The sequence below is a fragment of the Myotis brandtii genome, unplaced genomic scaffold, assembly GCF_000412655.1.
Source record: "Myotis brandtii unplaced genomic scaffold, ASM41265v1 scaffold915, whole genome shotgun sequence".
Taxonomy (NCBI): domain Eukaryota; kingdom Metazoa; phylum Chordata; class Mammalia; order Chiroptera; family Vespertilionidae; genus Myotis; species Myotis brandtii.
The window spans coordinates 3,128,961-3,135,811 of record NW_005371769.1 but is presented as its reverse complement, the minus strand read 5'-3'; the positions used below and the strand labels follow the sequence as shown (position 1 = coordinate 3,135,811).

The 6,851-nt window shown below is 40.7% G+C and overlaps 1 pseudogene; it reads right to left on the bottom strand.

Moving 5' to 3' along the window:
- Positions 1–4,684: 4,684 nt before the first annotated feature.
- The window catches only part of LOC102241432, an 11,926-nt pseudogene continuing 9,759 nt past the window's right edge, over positions 4,685–6,851 (bottom strand).

Sequence of the window (6,851 nt, the reverse complement as noted above, 5' to 3'; positions counted from 1 at the left end):
GTTGAGCATCTGCCCCCTGGTGGTCAGTGCACATCATAGCAACTGGTCGTTCCGGTCGTTCGGTCATTCTGGTTGTTCCATCGTAATGGTCGCTTAGGCTTTTATATATATAGATTGTAATTTATTTGTAATTTATGCCATTGTAATCTGAGAAGATACTTGATATAATTTCCATCTTCTTGAATTTGTAGAGACTTAGTCTGTGCCCTAATATGTCATTTATCTTTGAAAATGTTCCAGGTGCACTTGAGAAAAATGTATATTTGTAGCTTTGGGGTGAAATGTTCTCAAGAGGTCAATTAAATTCAACTGATCTAGTGAGTTGTTTAGGATTACTGGGTCTTTTTTTGCTGATTTTTTTGTCTAGAGGATTTATGCAGTGATGTCAATGGGGTATTAAAGTCTTCTATATGACTGTATTGCTGTCGATTTCTTCCTTAATATCTTCCAGAAGCTTTTTAAAATGTATTTGGGTGCTCCTGTATTGGATTTTATATATGTTTACCATAGTTAAATCCTCTTGTTGAATCAATCCCTTTAGTATTATGAAGTGGCCTTCCTTATCTCTTGTAATGTCCTCCACTTTGAGGTCAATTTTGTCAGATATAAATGTTGCTATCCCAGCTTTTTAAAAAATTTCCATTTATTTGAAAAATTTTTTAGCATCCCTTTACTTTCAGTCTGGTGAGTCATTTGTTCTGAGATGGATCTCTTGTAGACAGCATATACATGGATCATGTTTTCTTATCCATTCAGCTATGCTATGTCTTTTGATTGGAGTATTTCATCCATTTACCTTTAGGTTATTATTGATAGGCATTTTTTTGCCATTTTTATTTTTTATGCCTGTGTTCCTTGTTTCCTTTCTATTTCTTCTTTTTACAGCAGTCCCTTTAGCATTTCTTGCATTGCTGGCTTGGTGGTAATAAACTCCCTTAGTTTTTTTTTGCTTTTTGTTTTGTTTTGTGGTTTGTTTGTTTTTTATCTGGGAAGCTCCTGATTTCACCTTCAATTTTGAATGATAGCCTTGCTGGATAGAGTATTCTTGGATTCAGTCCCTTGCTTTGCATCACTTTGTATACTTCATTCCCTTCACTTCTGGCCTGATGTGTTTCTGTTGAGAAATCAGTTGATAGTCTAGTGGGAGATCCCTAGTAAGTAACTTTCTGTCTCTCTCTGGCAGCCTTTAAGATTCCTACTTTGTCATTGATATTTGCCAATTTAATTATGATGTGTCTTGGTGTTGGTCTTTTTGGGTCCATCTTGTTTGGGACTCTGTGTGCTTATTGGACTTGTGTGACCTTTTACTTCCCAAAGTCAGGGAAGTTTTCTGTCATTATTTCTTCAAACAGGTTTTCTATTCCTTGCTCAGCTTTCATTCCTTTTGTCACCCCTATTATGTGAATATTATTTCATTTTGCATTGTCCCAAAGCTCCCTTAGACTCTCCTCCTCCTTTTTAAGTTTTTTTTTTCCAGTTGCTGCTCTGCTTGGGTGTTTTTTCTACTTTGTCTTCTAACTTGCTGAATTGGTCCTCAGCTTTTTCTAGTCTACTATTGAAACCTTCCATGTGTTCTTTATTGCAGATATGCCATTCTTAATTTCATATTGATTCTTACACATGTTGGTGAATTTCTCATCCGGCCTTTTGAGCATCCTTATAACCATTATTCTGAATTCTTTCTCTGACAAACTGCTTGCCTCCATTTCATTTCTTTCCTTTTCTGGTGATTCCTCCTTTCCTTTCACACGGGGGCTGTTTCTTTATCTTTGTATTGTTGCTATTCTTTCATGATTGTTTCTATGTACAAGATCAAACTTCTATGCCACCAAGATTTTTTGAATTTGTCTTTTGTAGTAGTCGTTTTGTGGGAACCAGTGGTGTAGTCTCTCAGGTCTTCTGGTTTAGGTATTCTAGGGATGCACTCTACTTAAGATATTTGGGTTCTCTTGATGTAGTTGGGTCTTGAATGTTATTTTTCCGTTCTTGGATGGAGTCTCCTCTCAGGGTGCCTGTTTATATGACTTGCTCTCTACCATGTCGTGCCAACCATTGTGGAGGTGTTGACTGAGCAGCACAAAATACAACATGACAAGACATGGCACAAAAGGAACAGAACACAAATGTACACAAGACACCTATGACCCCAATAAAAGTGACCACCAGAGAAAAGAGAATTATGAGAGAGAAAAGAGAACAAAAATGATATCGAAAAAAGAAAAAAAAGTAAAGAAAAAACAAAAAAGAATATGGGAGAAAACACCATAATACAAACAAATAAACCAAATACTGCAAACAAAAACAATTAGAAAAAAAAGGAGCAGAATTTGTAGAGGCAGAGCTTAAATACAGAAAATAAGGCTAAGGAATTGTATGAATAGGGGAAGGACTATGGTTTAGTATAGAGGAGGTAGAAAGAGAATGAGTGGATAAAAATAAAAATAAAATTAAAACAGTTATTTTTTAAAGGAGAATAGAAGGGAAAGCAGATAGGCTTGACTTTAGGAAGCGAAACTAATTTAAAAATTAGGAGAAGAATAGAGCAAGAGAGGAAGAATAGAAAAAAACTGAGTAGCAAAGAAAGAGAAAAGAGAAGGGAGCATGGAGTAAGAGCAGGGAAGAAAAAATTAGATATATTAATATGCCAACAGAGACTACAATAAAATAACATATCAATAAATCAGATAAAGAAGATCAATTTTTAGCAAGGGGTAAAAAGAAAGGAAAGAGAAAAACTAAAGCAGGGACAGGAGAAGAAAAACACAGGATGCAAAAAGGTTCTCCAAGGAAGAAAAAGGTGAAAAAAGAAGAAAAAATAATAAGAAAACAAAATAACAATTCTATATAATAAAAGGCTAATATGCAAAGTGTCCCCTTGACCAGAAGTTCCTGCTGGGAGTTTGACCAGGGGGCAGGGTTGGCCAGTCAACCACCTGTGGCCCCTTCCTGTGGCCAGCCCTGCTCCCAATCACGCCCCCATCAGGCGTCGGGCCAGCCGCCAACCACCTGTGACCACTCCCCCTGGCCGGCCCCACCCTGATAGGCCCCCCCACCTCAATTGGGGGTGGGGCTGGCCAGCCAACCTCCAGTGTCCCCTCCCCCTGGCCAGCCTGGCCCAACTGGCCCCGATCGGGGTGGGCCATCCAGACCCCACCCATGCATGAATTCTTGTAAAATATAAAATAGAATTAAGAAAAAATAATACTAAATTTTTTTTAAATATTAAAAAGTGGTGTCATTTGCTTCAGCCAAGTTTTAATGCCCCATGGGGGCTGGTTTAGGACCCCACTCTTCTGTTCTGTCTTCCAATTCTGGGCTTCCTGTTAGGTACTTAGGTGCTGACCACTGACAGGCACTGTTTTTAGCATTTAGCACCCCGTTGAAGCTGGGCTGGGGCAGGGGACCTGAGGCTGCTCCAACCGCCCAGTGGGGCTTGGCAGGGGACCTCAGGCCACGTTCCCCTGCCGGGCTTGACAGGGGCCCTGAGGCTGTGCCCCCTCCCCCCACAGCACCTGGCAGGGCTTGACAAGGGTGGGGCCAGCCAATTCTGGATCTGGCCCAACGGGGGTGGGGCCAGCTGGGTCTGGGTCTCGCAGGATTTTGAGGAGCCGCGGGTGGGTGGGGACTTGACTCTGGGTTCCCCGGTGCACCCCAGACTCTGACAGGAGGAAGATTTTCATATACATTTTACTAATTTTCTTTCATCTCTGACACTTCTATTATAGAGAAAGGGCAAATAGCAATATTAAAATATTTCCTCTAATTAATCCCTTTTTACTGTGCACGAATATATATATTGACCTGAAGTATATATGTATTATTGATTTCAGAAAGGAAGGAAGAGGGAAAGACATAGGAACATCAATGCTGAGAGAGAATCATCCATTGGCTGCCTCCTGCACACCCCCTACTGGGAATCGAGCCAGCAACCAGGGCATATGCTCTGACTAGGAATTGAACTGTAACTCCTGGTTCATAGGTTGATGCTCAACCACTGAGCGACACTGGCTGGATTAGAATGTGTTTCTTACCGAAACTTCTGACTTAGGTCGTTAAATGTACACAGCCTCCGTAGAACTCAGCAAATGCAGCACAAAGACTCAAGGACACCCTTGCCTAGGGAACCAGGGTGTGTTACAACACAAAGTCAGAAGAGAAACTCCTGGTGGCGGTGCTTCACAGCTGGGAAATCTGCTCACAACGCCAGTGGTGGTGATCGGCTTGCATAGTCAGGGTGGAGCCATCCAAAACTGGTTTCAGATGTTCACAGTGATGGTGACTCACCACATACCAGAAGAGTATGAAAAAGTTTATTACTCACAGGGTGAGGTTTTTGAGGAGAGTACGGTGGATATTAGAGCAGTTCCCAAAATGACTGAGAGCACAGGTAAAAGGGACCAGCTTGTGGTGTTCGTGGTGACTACTGGATGCTGTTGGTTGGAGCCTGCTGACACTAATAGAAACTTGCTTGATTGGAACATCTCCCCTGCAACCAAGGATGGAGCACCTGGACTTTCTTGTCAGTTTTCCCAGGTGTAAGGTCAGAGAGGAGAGAAGGGTGCATCCTAAAAGCTTTCAATATTCAAACATCAAAACTGGGATCAGGACCTTTATTATAAGTATCCCTTTCAATAACAAGAGAAGGAATTAAGCACATACCAAATTTCTTCCAAATTGTTCATCACTAGACTCTGATGATACTGATTGTAAGAGGTTCTGAAGAAGATGCACTGGAGAAATAAGGCATACATTTTTCTGTAAATGTGTCAGTGATTCCATACATGTATGACCAGTTATTCAAATTATAAAATGAAACCTCTCCCAACTCAAAGTCCAGGAAAATGCCAATCTTCTGCTGTCTTATAGGGCCAGGGCCACATGTACGATGCCAGAGCTGATATTGCCAGCATCCATTGCTTGTGGGTGGTGATATGAGAGTATTTCTGGGGAAAGATGATTTACACACACCTAAGAAATATTCACCTCTGCCTCCTATTTTTACCACCCAAAAATGCCTGCCAGCATCAAATCCCTCAGAACTCAGGACAGCCGGGTTAGTAAGTACCTGGGGATCAGGCAGACCATCTGGTGTCCTATGTGTCACACTTTTTCTATCTCTTGAGATAGTGAAACTTGGATGGGCAATTTCAAGATCCGGTGTCAAATCTACCTGAAACATGCTGATCATTTTATGCAGGCCCAAATAATGTGGGGGGAGGGTGAAAATCCCCTTTAATTCACATGAAAACACTTCTGGGGTCTCTAGGTTTTCATACTTGTTGTGGATACTTTCAATACCTATGAGTAAATCCATGTCTGTCTGTAAATACTTCTCTTCTATTTAACTTAACAGATTGTTTAGTCTGAACATATAGCATGAAATTTGCCTTCCATTTTTAATTAGTTTTTTCTCAACATCATTATCTTCTATTAGTAGATTGTTATCAATTTCATCTGGTTCTATTTCTAAGAAACACTTAAGTTCTTTACATTCATAGTCCAATTCCTCCCTCCATTTTTTCCCATCTTTCTCTTCACTTGCCAAGTAACATTGGTTTTCATACATTGTTTCAGCATTTTCAAGGTGATTAGTGAGGGCCTGAGTGTACACTTTGAGCTTTCTCCTGTGACTGGCTGCAGCTTCCTCAATGGGTGTCGGGGGTTGATCCTGGTGGTCCGATGAGACCCTGCACTGGGGACACAACAGCTACAGGTCCTTCTCGGTTCTGATCCATTGGTCTATATGCCTGTTCTTGTGCCAGTACCAGGCTGTTTTGGTTATAATGGCTTTGTAATACAGTTTGATATCTTGTATTGTGATTCCTCCTACTTCATTCTTCTTTCTCAAGATTGCTGCAGCTATTCGGGGTCTCTTATGGTTCCATATAAATTTTTGGAGTATTTGTTCTAGTTCTGTGAAGTATACTATTGGTATAATAGTATAATTTATATAAAAATTCTTTATTGTTGAAAGTTTACATATGTCTCCTTTTCCCCTGATTAACTTCCCCCATGCTCTCCTGCCCTCCAGAACATGCCTCCACCCCACTATTGTCTGTGTCCATTGGTCATGTTCATATGCATGGATACAAGTCCTTTGGTTGATCTCTTACCCCCTCCCCGCAGATCCTCACCTGCCCTCCCTCTGAGGTTTGACAGTCTGTTTGATGCTTCTATGTCTCTGGATCTATTTTTGTTCATCAGTTTACTAGTATGTTGTTCATTATATCCCACAAATGAGTGAGATCATGTGGTATTTATCTTTCTCTGACTGGCTTACTTCACTTAGCATAATGCTTTCCAGGTCTATCTGTGCCGTTGCAAATAGTAAGAGTTCTTTCTTTTTTACAGCAGCATAGTATTCCATTGTGTAGATGTACCGCTGTCTTTTAATCTACTCATCTGCTGATGGGGACTTAGGCTGTTTCCAAATCTTAGCTATTGTAAATTGTGCTGCTATGAACATAGGGGTGCATATATCCTTTCTGATTGATGTTCCTGATTTCTTGGGATATATTCCTAGAAGTGGGATTACTGAGTCAAATGGGAGTTCCATTTTTAGTTTTTTGAGGAAACTCCATACTGCTCTCCACAGTGGCTGCACCAGTCTGCATTTCCACCAGCAGTGTATGAGGGTTCCTTTTTCTCCACATCCTCACCAGCACTTGTCATTAGTTGATTTTGTTGATGGTAGTCATTCTAACAGGTGTAAGATGGTACCTCATTGTACCATTGGTATTTTTATTTTTATTTATTTTTATTTATTAAAATAAATCTTTATTGTTCAGATTATTACAGTTGTTCCTCTTTTTCCCCTTATAGCTCCCCTCCACCCGGTTCCCACCCCACCC